The sequence below is a fragment of the Garra rufa genome, chromosome 13 (genome assembly GCF_049309525.1).
Source record: "Garra rufa chromosome 13, GarRuf1.0, whole genome shotgun sequence".
Classification (NCBI taxonomy): Eukaryota; Metazoa; Chordata; class Actinopteri; order Cypriniformes; family Cyprinidae; genus Garra; species Garra rufa.
The window spans coordinates 31,691,519-31,708,310 of record NC_133373.1 but is presented as its reverse complement, the minus strand read 5'-3'; the positions used below and the strand labels follow the sequence as shown (position 1 = coordinate 31,708,310).

The window sequence follows — 16,792 nt, the reverse complement described above, 5'->3', positions numbered from 1 at the left end:
TCTCATTTTCTCCTCCACCTTCAAAATCATCCTACATCGCTGCAGAAGTACCGACCAAGTGTTTACAAGTCAAATGTAACAAAGATCAAATGCCCTTAACAAAAAAGGTAAAAGAGTAATGTAGAATGATTTTGAAGTTCTATGAAATTCCTGAAATGTTTTCCTCAAAAACAATTTTTTATGCCTGAAAAAAGAAAGACATGAACATCTTGGATGACAAGGGGGTGAGTAAATTATCAGAATTTTTTTTTTCTGGAAGTGAACTAATCTTCTTACGGGGTTGCAACGACATGAGGGGACATGAGTTAAGACATACAACAACAAATTTGGCCTTATTTTGCATTGCACAAACGGCAGACAAGCTGAATGAAAATGTAACTCCACTCTCTGACAGTAGGTGGTTCTTATGAACAGCAGAAATGGAGCAGTTTCTCAGTAACCGCTGTAAACAAAGCAGCGCTGAGCTTAGCTGATACCTGCCTGCTCCTCATTGTTCAGTTTTATTATGTATCTCTGATTATATAGCCTGTATGTGACAGAATTTCCAATTTTACAGATGTAAAGTGTCTGGATGAGCCATATAATTGTTGAAGTAATTTTTACTGACATACATCAGTGAGCAACATGGCTGGTCAAGGTACAATAAACTACACATTATTTTTGATTCACTATATCTCCTTTTGTCACAAAAATGCTGTAATGCAAGACATTGTACTTTTTATCTCAAACCACCTGAGTCAGTTTAGATGTTTACATTGAATGAGACGGAAGTCATGCAGTATTTTTTTATGAGACCTTTATTTTCGAGACTGAATTATAATAAATGTTTAGTTTTCTTGATATCTCTTTGTATATTTGTTTATATGTTCAATTTCTCTATTAAAGGAAGAATATTAAAGCACTACATAGGAATCGTCTTAGCTGTCCTGCTGACCCATGAATGTGTTTTAGAAATGCTCGATTTCCCAGAAACAAGTATAGATTTAGAGGTAGGGGAAAGTTTATTTACTGCAGGAACATAAAACAAACCATATGAAAAAAAATCTTAGTTTAACCTCCAATAAGATATTCATTTTTCATTAAGAATTCAATAGTTACACATTATAAGCACATTTAAAATCTTTAAAGTCTATAGCAATAAAACAGAAATGTATAGAATGGGGCCATGATTACATGATCAACCATAAATGAATGCAAAGTTCTGGCATGAAACTCTAGATGGCGCAGTCCGATAGGTCTAACTCAATCTGACATAATGACATCATTATCACATGGCACAGCTGATTGGTTCTCTCCTGTATCAGTAGCCAATGAGCTCGCTACTCAACATTAAAATATATGACTAGTGCTTGCTGTAGCAGTTGCAGCGTGCTTCAAAAATGCTCCACCTTATGTATGCAAATGTACTCAACTGTAGGTTATACGTACACATACAATAAAAAAAAACTACATTAAAGGGGTAAAATGGATGAATCTGCATATAATTTGTGCAATGAAAAGTGTGCAATGCTTACTTACAGTTTTTTTCAATCGCTAACAAGCGCTTACCCATACTTCAGATACTTTTTCTAAACTCTTAACACAGACTCGCACCTACAAAACACAATTGGCCAAATGGATAATTTTCTTCTCAAAAATACATTTTGTTAAATATATACTAACTCTTCATTTCAAAACAGAACACATCTTTCTCTGCACACACTAACTTTACCAAAACACTGGAAATCTGACTCAAAATGAAATTATTCTGTCAAAGAATAACACTTGTTTTCACTTCACAAGGTACATGCAGTCAGTCAAAGTACACCAGGTTTCAAAATACTGGCTATTGTTGACATTACAAAAACTGCATAGACTTTTTATGTTTCAGTTTTACAGGTATTTGCATGCAAAACATGCAATCCACCATTTTGACACTAAATTTCTTGGTTTGGAACTGTCTGTCCACATGTACAGTAATGTTCACATTCAAAAGCATTCCAGTAAAAAGCAAATAAGTTTGTTTTTCTGTTTATTACAGGAGCTACAGTAGAAACATGGTATGATAGAGCAGAAAAAGTTTAACTGTATTGCATACAGTGAACAAAATATCCATGAAACACACAAGAGCATTCTGAACAAAAAAAAAAAAAAAAAAAAAAAAAAAATACAACAGCAAAAAGCCCAGATAAAAAAAAGGGGGGGGGGGGGGGGGGGTCTAAAAAAAAGCACAAAATTACTGTATCTAATCTCTGCGATCTTGAAATGAATTGAATTGAGAATGAATGGTAAATTCCAATTCACTTCCTGGAATGGAATTGGATTTGGAATTGGAATGCCAGGAAACAGAATTGAAATCAAATTCCAAAAAATTCCACTTGAGTTGCTAGTTTATAATACATTAAATATTGTAAATCACATAAACAACAAACATATAAAAGAAATACAAAGTACTGTATATTTAGTTGGTTAAGCATGATCATTTCACATGCCAAATGAATTTATGATAATTCGATGCAATAAAAAGTGAATGAAATACATGAATGAACATGACTCAGACATATATTATGTGGTAATCATATATTGAATGTATAGTGCATAGAGAAACTTATCACCACTGTCATTCATTTTATTTACTTGCATTTGATCAACTCTATTTCATACATTACTTGGTATTTGTAAAGCATCATAAATAAAGTTAAAATGTATGTCTCTAAATGCAATCACACATAGATGCTCAGAAACAGCAATAAATGGAATTCATTGGAATTTCTCTGAATTTAATTCCACTTCCTATAATTCCTATTCAATTCCAACTCTGTTTCCCTGTAATTGTTGTTGAATTCCAATTCCAATTCCTTTTCCTTCTTTGAATTGGAATTGTTGAGTTCATTCCTGAATTGACCCCAACCCTGTTTCCAAAACATCACTCCTCAAAGTCCTCATTTTACTGTATAAGTGTAAATGTAATAGAAAAAAATAACCACTGCCTCTGAGTCTAAGCCAGACATAAACATAAATCAGCTGTGTGTCAATTATTTAATTGTTTGTTTATTATCAGCTGAGATATATTTTTGATATTGATATTGTTTTTGAACTGATATCATTGCAGAAGCAGAGGTTTTTATACTGTATCTAAGGTTTGGAATATTGTTTTTGCTATTGTGGGATGTTGTGTGTTAACATTCGGAAATACTACAAAAACAATCCATAATTTTGTTGGGAGGTATAGCTTGTCTGTTAAGAAAATGTAAGCATTGTGGAAATGTGTTCACTGATTGCATATTGGGTGAAAACGACATGAAATGTGGAAATGGTATGGCCACAAAAGACCGATGCTGTGCTAATTGTGTTTAGAGTTTTGAAAATGTGACAACTGTTTGGACAAACGCTTGTTAGCGACTGAAAAAAACTGTAATACGTAGACTGCTTATTTCTTGGATGTAATTACACACTCATAATGTAAACATATATTGTATGTAAACATAAAAGCGTGTAAGCACTAATATGCTTGTTGACATACAGAACTGCCCGTCACAGATTCTTGTCTGAAATTGAGCTGGAATCATCAAGCATCTCTCTGATCGATGAGATGAAACGATATCTGATGAATATCACCTTTCCACTTCAGCTAGATGAGGTGGTTGAAGTATTAGATATGGACATCACGACAGGTGAAGAATCTCAAATGACCTTTATGACCTTCTGAACACAAATAAAGTAGTGCTAATCTGTTAGAAATGAGCTTACATTAATGTTGTATCCTTTCTTAGTGTGCAATTTTAATAACAGTGGATACAAATGCGAAATGTGAGGACCAGTATTTCTGGCCATGTGAGAAGTGCAAAGAATATGGGAGCTGTGAAAACATCACTAACAACACATGCAGCTACATCAATGATATTCCAAGAGACAGACAGTTCTGTCAAAGAGTCACCGAGATAACAAGTATACAGATTTTAGATATTTCCTTTAGTAATCGCACATAAAATCTGGAAGAGTTACTCTAACATGAACTGTATAAAATAATTTCTAATCCATTCTCATCCTTTTCCCGGAAGATATAAAAGATTATATTCGTCTAAAAACATTTTCACACCAACAAAATTCTCCCATATTTGCTGTTCATTAGACCTGAGTGTATCATGAAAGTAAATCTAAGTTCAATTATTAGTATGACATTTTTTACTGATATCCAACATTTATGAATAGGTTTAATGAATAGGTCCCAACAGCATTATTCAGAGTCAAACTCATTTAATTATTTGTTTGGATACATTAATTGCTCCACTTTTTAAGCAACAGCCATTCATTCTCAAGTAAGAAATGTGTAGCAAACAATTAGTCAGGGCAATATAATGTCATAAATAACAACAATAATATTTATTATTGATAAAATATTTATAATGGATATCTTTGTGTGTGTGTGTGTGCGTGTACCTGGTATTCATCACGTTGTGGGGACCAAATGTCCCCACAAGGATAGGAATACCAGTAGATTTTGACCTTGTGGGGACATTTCTCAGGTTTTTGCTTGTTTGTTGTTTACAGTTCTTCAAATGTCAATGAGAATAGATGCGGTTTTTGATGCCAGTCTTAGCAATCCAAATAATGAGAAGTTCAAACTATATGCCTCTAAAATTGAGTCAGCAGTGAGTAGTTTCATATTTTGTAAATAAAATGTATTGTTTATACTTAACTAAAAAAAAAGATACTGTGCAAATGATAAATACACGGTTTGAAATACAGAGTGTACCTTTTCAGTACTTTTTTGGCAAATATGTTTTTTTATTTCACCTAAACGTTCTTCTGTTTTGGTAATAAAACTGTACAGAGTGTAGGCCAGAACAGAGCCTTTTCCTGAGGATATTTGACTTATTATCACATTTGATAAATAACTAACTGTCTAATATTCTGTCTAGTGATATTCCAGTTTAATCATAAGTAAGGTTCACTTCCTAATGTACATTTGTTACTCTGTACAGATTGAAGAAATGTACAAAAATGTGGCTGCCTACATAAAAGGTTCAGTAAAAGTCACTAGTTTCAGGTAAAGTCTACAATCTAAACATTCACTCCAAAGCTCTTGTTTTAAAACAGTGTTTTGTCATTGTTGTGGTTTGTGTGTTGCTCCATAGGCCTGGTGGCATTATAGCAGACTATGAATTTAAATCGACAACCAACAGCCCCAACAGCACTGAATTTGCAGCAGCAAACACACAGGTCAGCAGCGCTCTCAGAAAAGAAGGATTCTTTGTACCTCTGGATGCGTTTGCTCAAAGTGGTAAGGGTCGTCATTATCTAATCTTAAAAACTATTTTTCCTAATTTTATCTTTCGTATTATTATTGATTACAATATGTGGCTTACAAAATGCTGGTTTGTTATAAGCATGGATACTGCTTGTAAAAATACTGAAAGAACCAGCAAACCCTAAATATAAAATAAGTTTTGTGGACTTTACTTTCAGAACAAAAGAACCTGTCTACTGCAGAAAAATGGTATCTTGAGCAAAAGATGGTGCTGAAATGCATACACCCAGAGTCTGTGAAAGACCAAGATCCTACACTAAATAAAGTTAAATACATAATTTCATCTGACAGTAGCATTCTCACTGTGAATGACGTCAATGAGCGTGACAGAGGTGAGTGACACATATCTTTATCCTATCAACAATATCTTACATGTTGACTGTCCATGTAAGGTCAAGATTAAAGCTATTTGGTAAATTTGCTTTTGTGCTAGCTGGCCCAAAGCTATGGAACAGTCTACTTTTGTTTATCTAGCTGGCTGCTATATAAGATTAATGTCATATTCATTATATAGAATTAGCATTATTTCATTTTATTTATTTATTTTTGATCAAATGGAATTACCAGTGTGAACAGATTTATCAGATTCGTTGTTATTAACAATATTAAGTGCATTAAACGTTATATTACATCAAGGTTTCCCAAGCTAGTGTTTGTGAAGAAACTGCAGGGACTTTATGAGTTTAATAAAAAGCTAATAATTAATGAAATCATAAAAATTTAAAATGTTTTTTTAATCAATCAAAATAAAAAAGAACTTACTAAAAAAATGAAATATTTTATTTGTTTACCTGCATGTTATAACCATAACCATGACCATAACCAACATTAGAGAACATTCAATTCAATCAACATTCAAATGTGATACTTAATTATTAAAATATTTATTTTAAAATTCCAGAGGTACATCAAGTATAAGTATAAGTGAAAATTGTATTTACAATAAATTAAACTCAAACTTCAAATTACAGAAAATAAAATGTCCTTAGGAAAAAGTTATTAGGATTCAGTCATATTTACTTTATTTATTAAAACTGTTATGTAGCTGTCACTTTATGTTAATTGTATCAAGCCCAACAGACATCTTTTTGTAATAAGTGGCTAGTTAATTTCATTATTTTGTGATCTTTCAAAAAATAAAAGGATTTACTATTTTGCTGTAATATTAAATGCATTGCTTTAACTTAGCATATTTAAAGGAAAATTATTAAATAAACATTATTTAGTAAACCAGTCATTTATTTTTCTTTAGAAAATAATAAATGCATGAATAAAATTGTGTAACCTTTTTTTTTTTTTTCATTTGCAGGTCGATACGCATGTATCATAGACAGGACAATACCTTACATTCAATGGCAAGATATAGTTATTGAACCACTTCCCAATATTATAGTGGGTGAAAATGTAAGAATGTTCCAGAGTGTACCCCAGACTGTTTTGCTGAAATGCTGTGAAGAAAAGTACAGTGTGGAGTGGACCCAGATAACTTCTGAGGATGAAGTGACGACAGGTTATATATATTTATAGACTGTCAATACATTCTTATAAAAGTTACAAACTGCAGTATTCAGTAGTAATGAATTGTTTTGTTCAATTAACCATGTTTTAATGTGTTTTCAATTATTTGTATTTACTTGTTTCATACAATCAGAGGATGGATGCATGATATTAAAACATACAATCAAAATTGAAAATTGTGGGAGTAAAACCTTTATATGTCGACTTAAGAACCCAGTGCTTCAAGGTTTCACCTACAGCAGTAGACGTGTTACTGTTAAAAAAGTCAACGAAGGTCAATTTTCAGTTTTTTATCCTTTGATGTAATCACATGTTTTTCTGTTTCAGCTGTCTAAAAGAGAGATTTTTTCTATTTTTCTAAAACTCAATCAATCGTTTACTTTAGTGTTTAGCTGTAAAAATTCAATGCTTGGAGAAGGAAAGAAAGGTGACATTTTGACAGGGCCCTGTGAAAAAAGCAAAGAAGGCACCATAATTTATCAATGTATATCAAGTGAATGGAGAGAAATAAACTGTAAAGGACTGTATACTTCAAGTTATCAAAGACATTGAAAATAAAGTTGAGGTAATCTTCATAATCTATTTATTGGTGGGGGGGGGGGTGTCCCTTTTAAAATATTTCTGATATTTACATTTCTTCTTTACTTTTGTAATTGGTCCCACTGGAAATACCAGATGTTGTGGCTAACCTTAGTACTGCTACAAAGAGCAATACAGAAGAAATAACACAGTCTTCAGTGACTGTCCGTACCATTTTTAAAATACTTGTAAATGTTGCTGATGTTTCACAAACAATTATCATCAGTCAGCCTGTGATGGAGGTATGTACATCACAGTGTGTATGCACAAAAGACATCAGTCAAATTGTAGGAAATCAAAACTTTTTTTTCATGATAAAATATTTGTACATTTTCTTTGTTTTCCCATCTGATGAAAAATTGTTTAATTTTTCAGAATTTCCTTAAAACTGTGGATATCCTTGTTTCAACACTTGCCATTGATACCTGGAAAAATTTAAACAATGACAGCAGGACAGATAACACCAGCACAGCACTTCTGAGCGCTATTGAGGATATAAGTAGCCGTCTCATGGATGGTAATTTTAGGATTAATGAAACCTCTATTGAGTTGAATAGAACTGTAACAAACAGCACCTTTTATAGTGGAATATCAAGCCTGCCAAACTCAACTACTGAGATTCAGATACCAAAGATTCCTATAAACACTCCTGTAACCATCATAGTCTTCACAACTCTTGACAGTATCCTACCAACCCGAGATAGTAATATTGGCAGTAGCCCATTAGATGTGCGCATCAATGGAGATGTGGTTGTAGTAAAGGTTGACAATGAAATGATTGATAACATTTTCTTTGAATTTGACATTACTAATCAGTCTTTGGGAAATCCTCAGTGTGTCTTTTGGAACTTTGATCTCGACGCATGGGATTCAACTGGATGTGAACCAAAGCCCTATATAAGTGACGGGAATGAAACTGGCAAGATTACATGTGAATGCAACCACACAACCACTTTTTCAATCCTAATGTCACCGTTTTCTATTCTTCACATAGCCTTAGCCTATGTAACTTACATTGGCATATATATTTCAATAGCCAGCTTGATTTTGTGCCTTATTATTGAAATTAATGTGTGGAAGTCAATGACAAGAAATGACACATCCTACATGCAACATGTCTCCATAGTAAACATTGCCGTGTCCCTGTTGATCGCAAACATATGTTTTATCATTGGAGCTGCAATCGCAGAACAACAGCCAACCTCAGTGGTTCGCTGCAGTCCAGTAGTTTTCTTCATGCACTTTTTTTAAATCTTGCTCTATTCTTCTGGATGTTAATTTTAACTCTATTGCACTTTTGCCGTACAGTCATTGTCTTGTCTCAAGTGTCAAGTGCCAAAATGATGGCCATTGCCTTTATAGTTGGTTATGGTGCACCTTTGCTCATAGCGGTCATCACTGTTGCATCAACAGCTGGACCTGAAAATTATGTTACCAAAAGAAATGCATGCTGGCTGACCTGGTTTGAATCAAAGGCCCTGCTGGCATTTGTGATTCCAGCTCTCACCATTGTAGCCATAAACCGTGGGGTTTTGATTGTGGTTCTGTACAAGATGTTGAGGAGAGGAGTTGGTGCCGCAACTCAACCAGATGAAAAACATGCTCTTTTGGTTATTGCCAGATGTGTGGCCATTTTGACTCCTATCTTTGGTTTAACATGGGGATTTGGAATTGGAACCATGGTGTCACAAGACTTCGGTATTCATGTGGTGTTTGCACTCCTCAATTCACTGCAGGTACTACTTTCTGTCTTTGTATTTGACTTTATATTAAAGTTATATTTTATGTGCTTGATTAAAATGCAAACTGTAATACAATAACCATTATATTCTGTAATTCTAGCTATCCATTATAAAGTCTCAAAACAACACATTATAATGCTAAATAAGTTCCAGTGTTGTTACTGATATAAAATGAAACAGCATTACAAGTAGTATTTACTCAAAACATTTTCCACATATATTTGTAATAATTCTGCAGGGAGTCTTTATTTTGGTGTTTGGAATGCTTTTAGACAGCAAGGTATGAACTGACTTTTGTTGCTTGGCAATTTGACAAACCATTTTGTCAGAATCATTTTATTAAAATTAATTTAAAGTCATTCAGTACGTCTTCAGTGCTTTAACTCATTTTGTCATATATGGTTGCAGATCCGTAAGGCTCTAGCAGGAAGTCTGTCACTAAGGAATCTTACTAGCTCTAACCATACCAGGGTAAATGCCAGCAAAACAATGCATATGATCCATGAGATCTTCCTTATGATAGATGTAGTCATTTTACAGCTGATATAAATCTTTAAATTACAGAGTACTCACGCAGGACCGTCATCTTTAAGTGGACAGGACTTCTTTCTAAGGAGAAGAAGTAAGTGGATACATTATATACCTGTATAATTATTTTACATAACATTATTTTATAATTATATAACATACAAATAACTATTTGCAGATGACAACTTATCTAGAGCCAGCATTTTCTCAACTGCATCTTCCAACAGCTCCTATAGCTCAGATACATTTATGAGTTCATGATCAGCTGCTTCATTAAATGTTAAACTGTTTTTCCAAAAGCACTTCCTAAACTGCAACTATGTAAACTTTACTGAAAAAAAAATGTACAGATTTGATAAATAATTAAGAATACATTTTTTAATTGTGTGATTTGTTGGGTCTAGACTCTAAAGATTTGCTGTCCAGTTAGTATTGTTATATTTATTACCCTGTTCTGTTTTGTCGGATTTATTAAAAAAATAAAAAATAAAAAAACAAAATAATTTCACTGTTTCACCGATAAAATGCCTCTGTTTTTTTAATGAATAATTAAAAGACTTGCTCTCTCTTTTGTTCATTTTCATAGCTGCAGAATTATAGACCACAATGGTAAAATAAATGTTTTAAAATTATTTATTTTATTTAACAACTTCTCAGTATGAGTCATAATGTCATGTGACATTGGGCCTGCAACACCTAGTTCCCGCTGCTAAATGTCCACCTCATAGCATAATTCAAAATGACACATTCATGGAAGTATAGATAAAATGCTATATTAGGACTACAACTGTGTATAATTAAAGTAACAAACTACTGTAGACCAGTTTCACACAGTATTTACTGATAATAGATCCCCACTGCATCAATACAAATGTATAACATTTTTTAAATGGATCATAGTCTAAAAGTAAGAAAAAAGTCATGTAAGAAAAACTGAAAAGGTACTAGTAATTTTACTACATTAGGTTTTTTTAAATTTCCTTTATCCATAAAACACACAATGAAATGCATAATGCAAAATATGGGTCAAACTTAATTCCCTAATGTTAACACATTACAGTGTCCTATTTTTACATTCAATTAAAAAAATATATATTTAGAATACAGAATTGTGAAATTTTTGTATAATTATTTCAACTGAAAATTTTAAATGAATTACTATTTGTATTTACACTGTTACGTACTATTGGCACTATTAATTACTTCCTTTACAGGAACTCCACTCCACCACAGATTTTAATTTGAATTTGAATGACCACACAGTCTGCATTTTGCATATGTCTGCTGTGTGCCTTTCTCATTTTGGTGAGTACACATCGAAAAAGATTATCTTTGAATTAGTCGCTGGTTTGACGTCAGTGTCTGAATACACAGGTAAGGATGTAAATTGTTGTGCTGCTGGGTTTGTGTTTACAGTTGCTCTGATGCACTTAATGATAAAGTTCCCAAAATGATAAAAGTTCCCTTTCTAACCAATCTCCCTCATTATCTGAGCACTGAAGCTGATTTACAAGCGTACCATTCTTATTCTTTGTCAGGCAAGCTATTGCTATGGTAAACAGAAAATAAAAACAAACAAAAAAAATACTCATAATCAGTACACAGGAAAACTTTTGAATATTTGAAATAGAATAGGATAAAACAATAGGAAATAAACAAATGATAGAACAAAATTCCCGCCTACGTTTTACATGGTTTCTTAAATGGAATTATTAACCTTCATGAGCATGTCTTGTCATTTTGAATGAGCATGCAAAGCAGATACATTTCCATGGATGCTTATTTAACAAACAAATACGTTTGAAGAAAACAAGAGACTAATTTGCAAGTATGTTCCCTGACAATTAATCTTTTGTAAAATCTTTACTTTCACTAGATGTTCTACTAAATTTATGGACGTTTACAGTAGTGTATGTTCACAGTAGAAAAAAAAAAAGATCTTTTTAATCTGTATAGTTGACAGAATGTATGATGTAAATAATACAGCAGTTTGATATGAAGAGTTTGTATTGTATGGGATGGAAACCATTCACGTTAACTGTGGTACATGTTGATAACAATGCTTTTAATTCACTAACAATCATAATACGCTTTTACTCTATCTTACCCAACACATTCATGTTCTCCACAACAGCCAAATAATGAGGCTCAGTGATTTCACCTCATGCTGAATAAACACAGTCAGTGGAGATCCTGTGTGTTACCACATATTACCATAGTCATATGTGGGTTAGATGAGCTGAAAGTAGTGGTCACCATAACGGGCAAACAACCTCATCGTTGGAGGCTTAAAATAACAAATGATAAAAGATATAGTGAGGTTAATATATAAGAATGTCATTTCCCCTTCATCTAGGAGCAAATAGAATCTTCCAGATTGAAAGTAGGATTTTAGTTAAATGGACACTTTGAATTTAATTTGAATTGTGTCCATTTTTATTTATCAAACAATTTAGAAGCTTGAATTGGAATCATTTTGTACACTGGCCACATGGTGTTCGACATTCAGAAACAGCAGATCTTTCGTAAGTCTTATTTCGAATAGAAGGTTTAAACATGAAAATGATTTATCTAAATCAGCCACAAATGACAATCTAACCAAACATAGTTGGACACAGCATGCAGCTCGGAGCTACATTTGTTAGCCAAATCTCAATGGAAAGTCTGAAGCCACGACTATTGTGTGCTAGCTTATCCAGGTGGCCTATGGACTTGGGGAATGTAAAATGCAAATCTTGGAGAGCTTTGTAAATTAGCTTTTGCCTGCCCCACTGCATTCGTCAACTTTCCTTAATTCTCATTCAGCAGCAACTTTCATTCTGGAAACTGGTTCACAGGGAACATGTTGTTATGACAAATAACATTGCCTAAAACTTGCTGATCCTCTCTTTTAAAATGCCGATTGCAAGGTCAGTATTTTGGTCCATTTGTTCTTCAGCTTATATTTTTATAGCAAAGCGGTTAAGGTTCTTATTTTAGAAGTCTTATTGAAAAAGTGTCATCTTTTGGTCTTCACAGAATATGTTCTCCAAGCTATTTTAATCCTCATTCCAATTCAACGAATTGATTGTTTTGAAAGAAAAGAAAATGTTTCCATGTGAATTTATTTAGCTGGTGTTTCGAAAGGCTGCGTTTAACTTTTGCAAAGTTGTGTTATTTGCATTGAGGTTTGATAAGTGAGAGATGGCATAGAGTATTATAATATAAAAATAGCTCCATTTTCTATCAATAGATATTTGGGCAAACAAGTTCAGAGAAAAGTTCCACTTAGAGGTTTGAGAATGTCTTTTAAAAGAATTCAATGTGATCTCTTTAGGACCAAGACACTGTCTGGTGCAGGAATGCTGCTTTTTGCTGCACTATTCATTTTTAGCCAAGTAAGTTGATAAAGGCAATATGCATGAAAGCAGATTTTATCCTGAATAATACAAATCATGAGTACTTGCCTGACTGCCACATGTTGTACCACATACTGCTCTGACTGATGATCATGTCACTGAATTAATTTTTAAACACCACGGTCATCAGCTATATACTTCAAATTTATTTAAATTTTAATATATACAGTATTTTTTGTATGTTCTCTCATAAATACTGTAAGAATTCCTCTATTGTTCATATGATCAGTTGTTTATGACTAAAAAATAAAAGTACTGACTGTTTTTTTCATTCTGTTACCTAACAGACTTCATATGTGGGTAAGTTTTCATTTTACCAGATACAGTCCTTTTCGAAATCTAGTTTTGAAAAGTTATATAATACACAAATAACATGCAGCAAATTTATAATTTTACAATGTATATGATTTCAGGGTCCACAGAAGTGACCCACTGGGCAGAGGTCATGATTGAGGGGAATAAAACCTTAAATGTTGCAGTCCATCTGCCTGGACTTATAGGGACTGTTCTGGATACAACAGGGGTAACAATCACAAACGCTGAAATAGCAGCAGGTAAGTTAAATCTACCATGATGCAAGTTATTTTTTCTGATTTTATTCTGTTTTAATTTACAATTCTATATGTAGATAAAACATTCAGTTTTGAAATCAATAAACATTTAAAATGGCAGATTTAATTTTTGTGTTTAATGTGTTGTTATAGAGTGTGAGATAATTGGTCAAAATTCAACATGCTGGTGTGGACCAGATTATGTGTGGAGCAATTTTGTGTGTGACAATGTAAATAAATGCTGCAATGTGCTGCAATGTGTGGCAAACATATCACACTTCACACCTTTGTGTCTGCCAAAAGTGAATGGTAAGTTGTCGATATACATTAAATTTAAGTAAAAGTCAGTTAGACGTCACATGTGCAATTCTGGACAACATTTATGATTGTTTCCCTCTGTGTACCCACTAGTTTCACTCATTGGCGTGCTCACCGGGAGCTCCGCAGTGGTCAATACCATGGTACTTTTGCATCTTATTGTTTGGTAAATGATTACTAGTTCTGAAATGCAGTATCCGTGGGCAGCTGCATAAATCTATAAAAATATTAAATATGGAAGGGAAAATACAATAAGTTGGTGAATAGAGCAAATATACCCCCATTTGGCAATCAGGACACCGAAGCTTAGGGATTTATTTTGCGATAAAGAACTACACACTGTATGACTGTACGTTGTCCCGCTTAAATAAATAAAGACACAAGCGCTAAATACTAATCTAAGATTAAATTAGTGAAATTAATTTAATTGTTAAATTAATTGTAGCTATCTGCTTCATAAAGCCGCAAAATATTTACAAATCTTTTATTTTGAATCAGTGGTTCGGAATTGTAGCGTCACGTAATTTCAGCAAACGAAGCTTCGTAATGTCATACTTTTTTTATGAACGTTTAAAAAATTGTTATGACCAGCAGGTGGCACCAGCCTGTAATGTTTGATTTTGATTCATCCAAGCAACTGTGTAAATTCCAAAGTTTCAAAAAGCTTAATTTCTCATATTACTTAAATATTATAATAACTGACGTTTTCTGTTGTCATTTTTAATAACTGAGGCGCAAGGTGGCGCCAGCAGCGTTTGAATAAAAAGAGTAAATTCGCGGAGTGATACGAAACACGCGAAAGTAGTGCTGGTTTCAAGTGATGAGTATACCGCTGGGTGGCGCTATTGGCTAAAAAGAAGCACTCAAGAGAGCAATGTACAGTCAATCCAAAATTTATTTGGGTAACTTCAACATTTTTACATTATGACAGTTTGTTTGCTATAGTTTAGAAAATAGCAATAAACTATGACAAGAAGGCAGAGTTAATCGGTGTCAGAACAAATTCATCTTGATAATGTCAGATAACTTTGATAGAAAGGTATGTAACAGATTACAATCAACCATAAAATCATTCAGCGGTTAGTATGACAATATTTACACAACTATCAGTACTTTATTGACTAATTACGAATCAATGCTTAATTTTGTTTAGTCTGTGGTGTAGGTTGCATTAGCAATTATAGAATAAACACTTTTTGGTCCCAAATTTTTATCAGTTTTACTGGTAGTCCACTGTATGAAAAATTGTTGGGTATAGTATGTCACACTTTGCTTTATTTTTCTATCCTCACTTACATGCACTATAGTGTCCTGCACCCACAAGTAAAAAAAAATATCCAAAAATTATATCTGGTGTCTGAATAGGTTTTGTTTTGACTGTATTTCTGAACAAAAAAAATTATGTAGGCTGACTGTAAATATATTTAGTTTTGACAAAGCTCATATTCATCATGTTAACATATCTGCTTTTCAGCTGCTGTCTGCTTTTAATGTGCTAAATGCCTTCAACGGATTGATTATGGAAGGCTCCCTGTAAGATACTCTTCTTATTCTTTTTTTTTAATCTTATATTTTATTTGCTTATCTAAATGTAAATAAAGTAGTAATAAAGACTTTAACTACTTTTTGTTTGATAACATCTACAGTGATTTGTAACCAATATCTTTGTTTTTCTGTTTTGTCACACAGTTACACAGGGTTAAATACATACGCTCACAATTTCACAGTGTCTCTGAGTTCTGTGTTTTCCACCCCCAAAGTTCAAAGCATAATTTCTACGCTGCTAATGGATCCAACCATTTACAGCCTCAGTGTTAAGTCACTAGGTAAAACACCAACATTTTTAGCCACTTGTCCGATCTAGTAGGAACCCAATCTTTTTACCATCACAGTATTTTGTTTTCTTTTGCAGGCATGGTATACATGGAGGCACCTGCAGGGAAAGTGTGTTATAATTCAAGACAGCAGCTGAACTGTACCAGTATAGAGGCTATGAGCAAGTGTGTGTGGCAGATGACCAGAGACGATGTAGCAACATTGACTCTGGGACCAGGGAGTGAAGTACAGCTGTCAGATACTTGCACAGAACTCTCAACAGTCTCACTTCTAAAGACAAATGGATACTGGTCGGGTATGTCAGGTTAAATGCAGTTATGAGTCAAGCAGGATGCTATTTATGTTACTTTTGTTCTGAGTTCTCATTTTCTTGATATTCCAGGAACATACATCTGCCTTTTTGTCAGTGGGAACATAGCTCACATGGCCATGGCACCTATTTCAATCGCACTTCTGCCAGAGGTCATTAATGTGACAAGCACTCCACAAACTGCAGACTGTTCTGCATCATCAACCGCCAAAGTTACCATTTTATGCTCCATCGAAAACAGCACTGAAACCTACAAACCCATACTAAAACTCGGAAGTGCTGAACTTACACCAGCTAAAGAAGGTAAGGCTTTAATTATACTATAAATCTCTTATTGAACTGAATGTAAAGCGGAATGTATTGCACTTATGCATAACTGAAAGCGAACACAAATAAAAATGTGATCCTTTTTTTGCAGAGCTGAACGGAATCATTAAATATACAGCAGAATTCACTGTTGATTGTGCGGCAGACAGCAAACCAAGTTCACTTGAGGCCAATTGCATTTTAGAGAACTCTTTGAGTCAGCTGCGAAATCGCACAATAAGAGTACCAATTCTTTATCGTAAGTACTTAAAGTCATTTTTTACTAATGCAAAAATGTACGCCATTGTACAAAACTCCTTGGTGACTGGTAAAGTAAAAAAATTAAAAATAAATGTTTGTTTGTTTGTTTGTTTGTTTTGTAGCCTCTGACCTGTTTTGTGCAGAGGAATTAATTG

The 16,792-nt window shown here is 33.5% G+C and overlaps 1 pseudogene; it reads left to right on the top strand.

Annotated features, from left to right (window-relative positions):
- Nucleotides 1-3,571: 3,571 nt before the first annotated feature.
- On the top strand, nucleotides 3,572-15,896 carry LOC141348474 (adhesion G-protein coupled receptor F1-like; annotated as a pseudogene).
- Nucleotides 15,897-16,792: the final 896 nt, after the last annotated feature.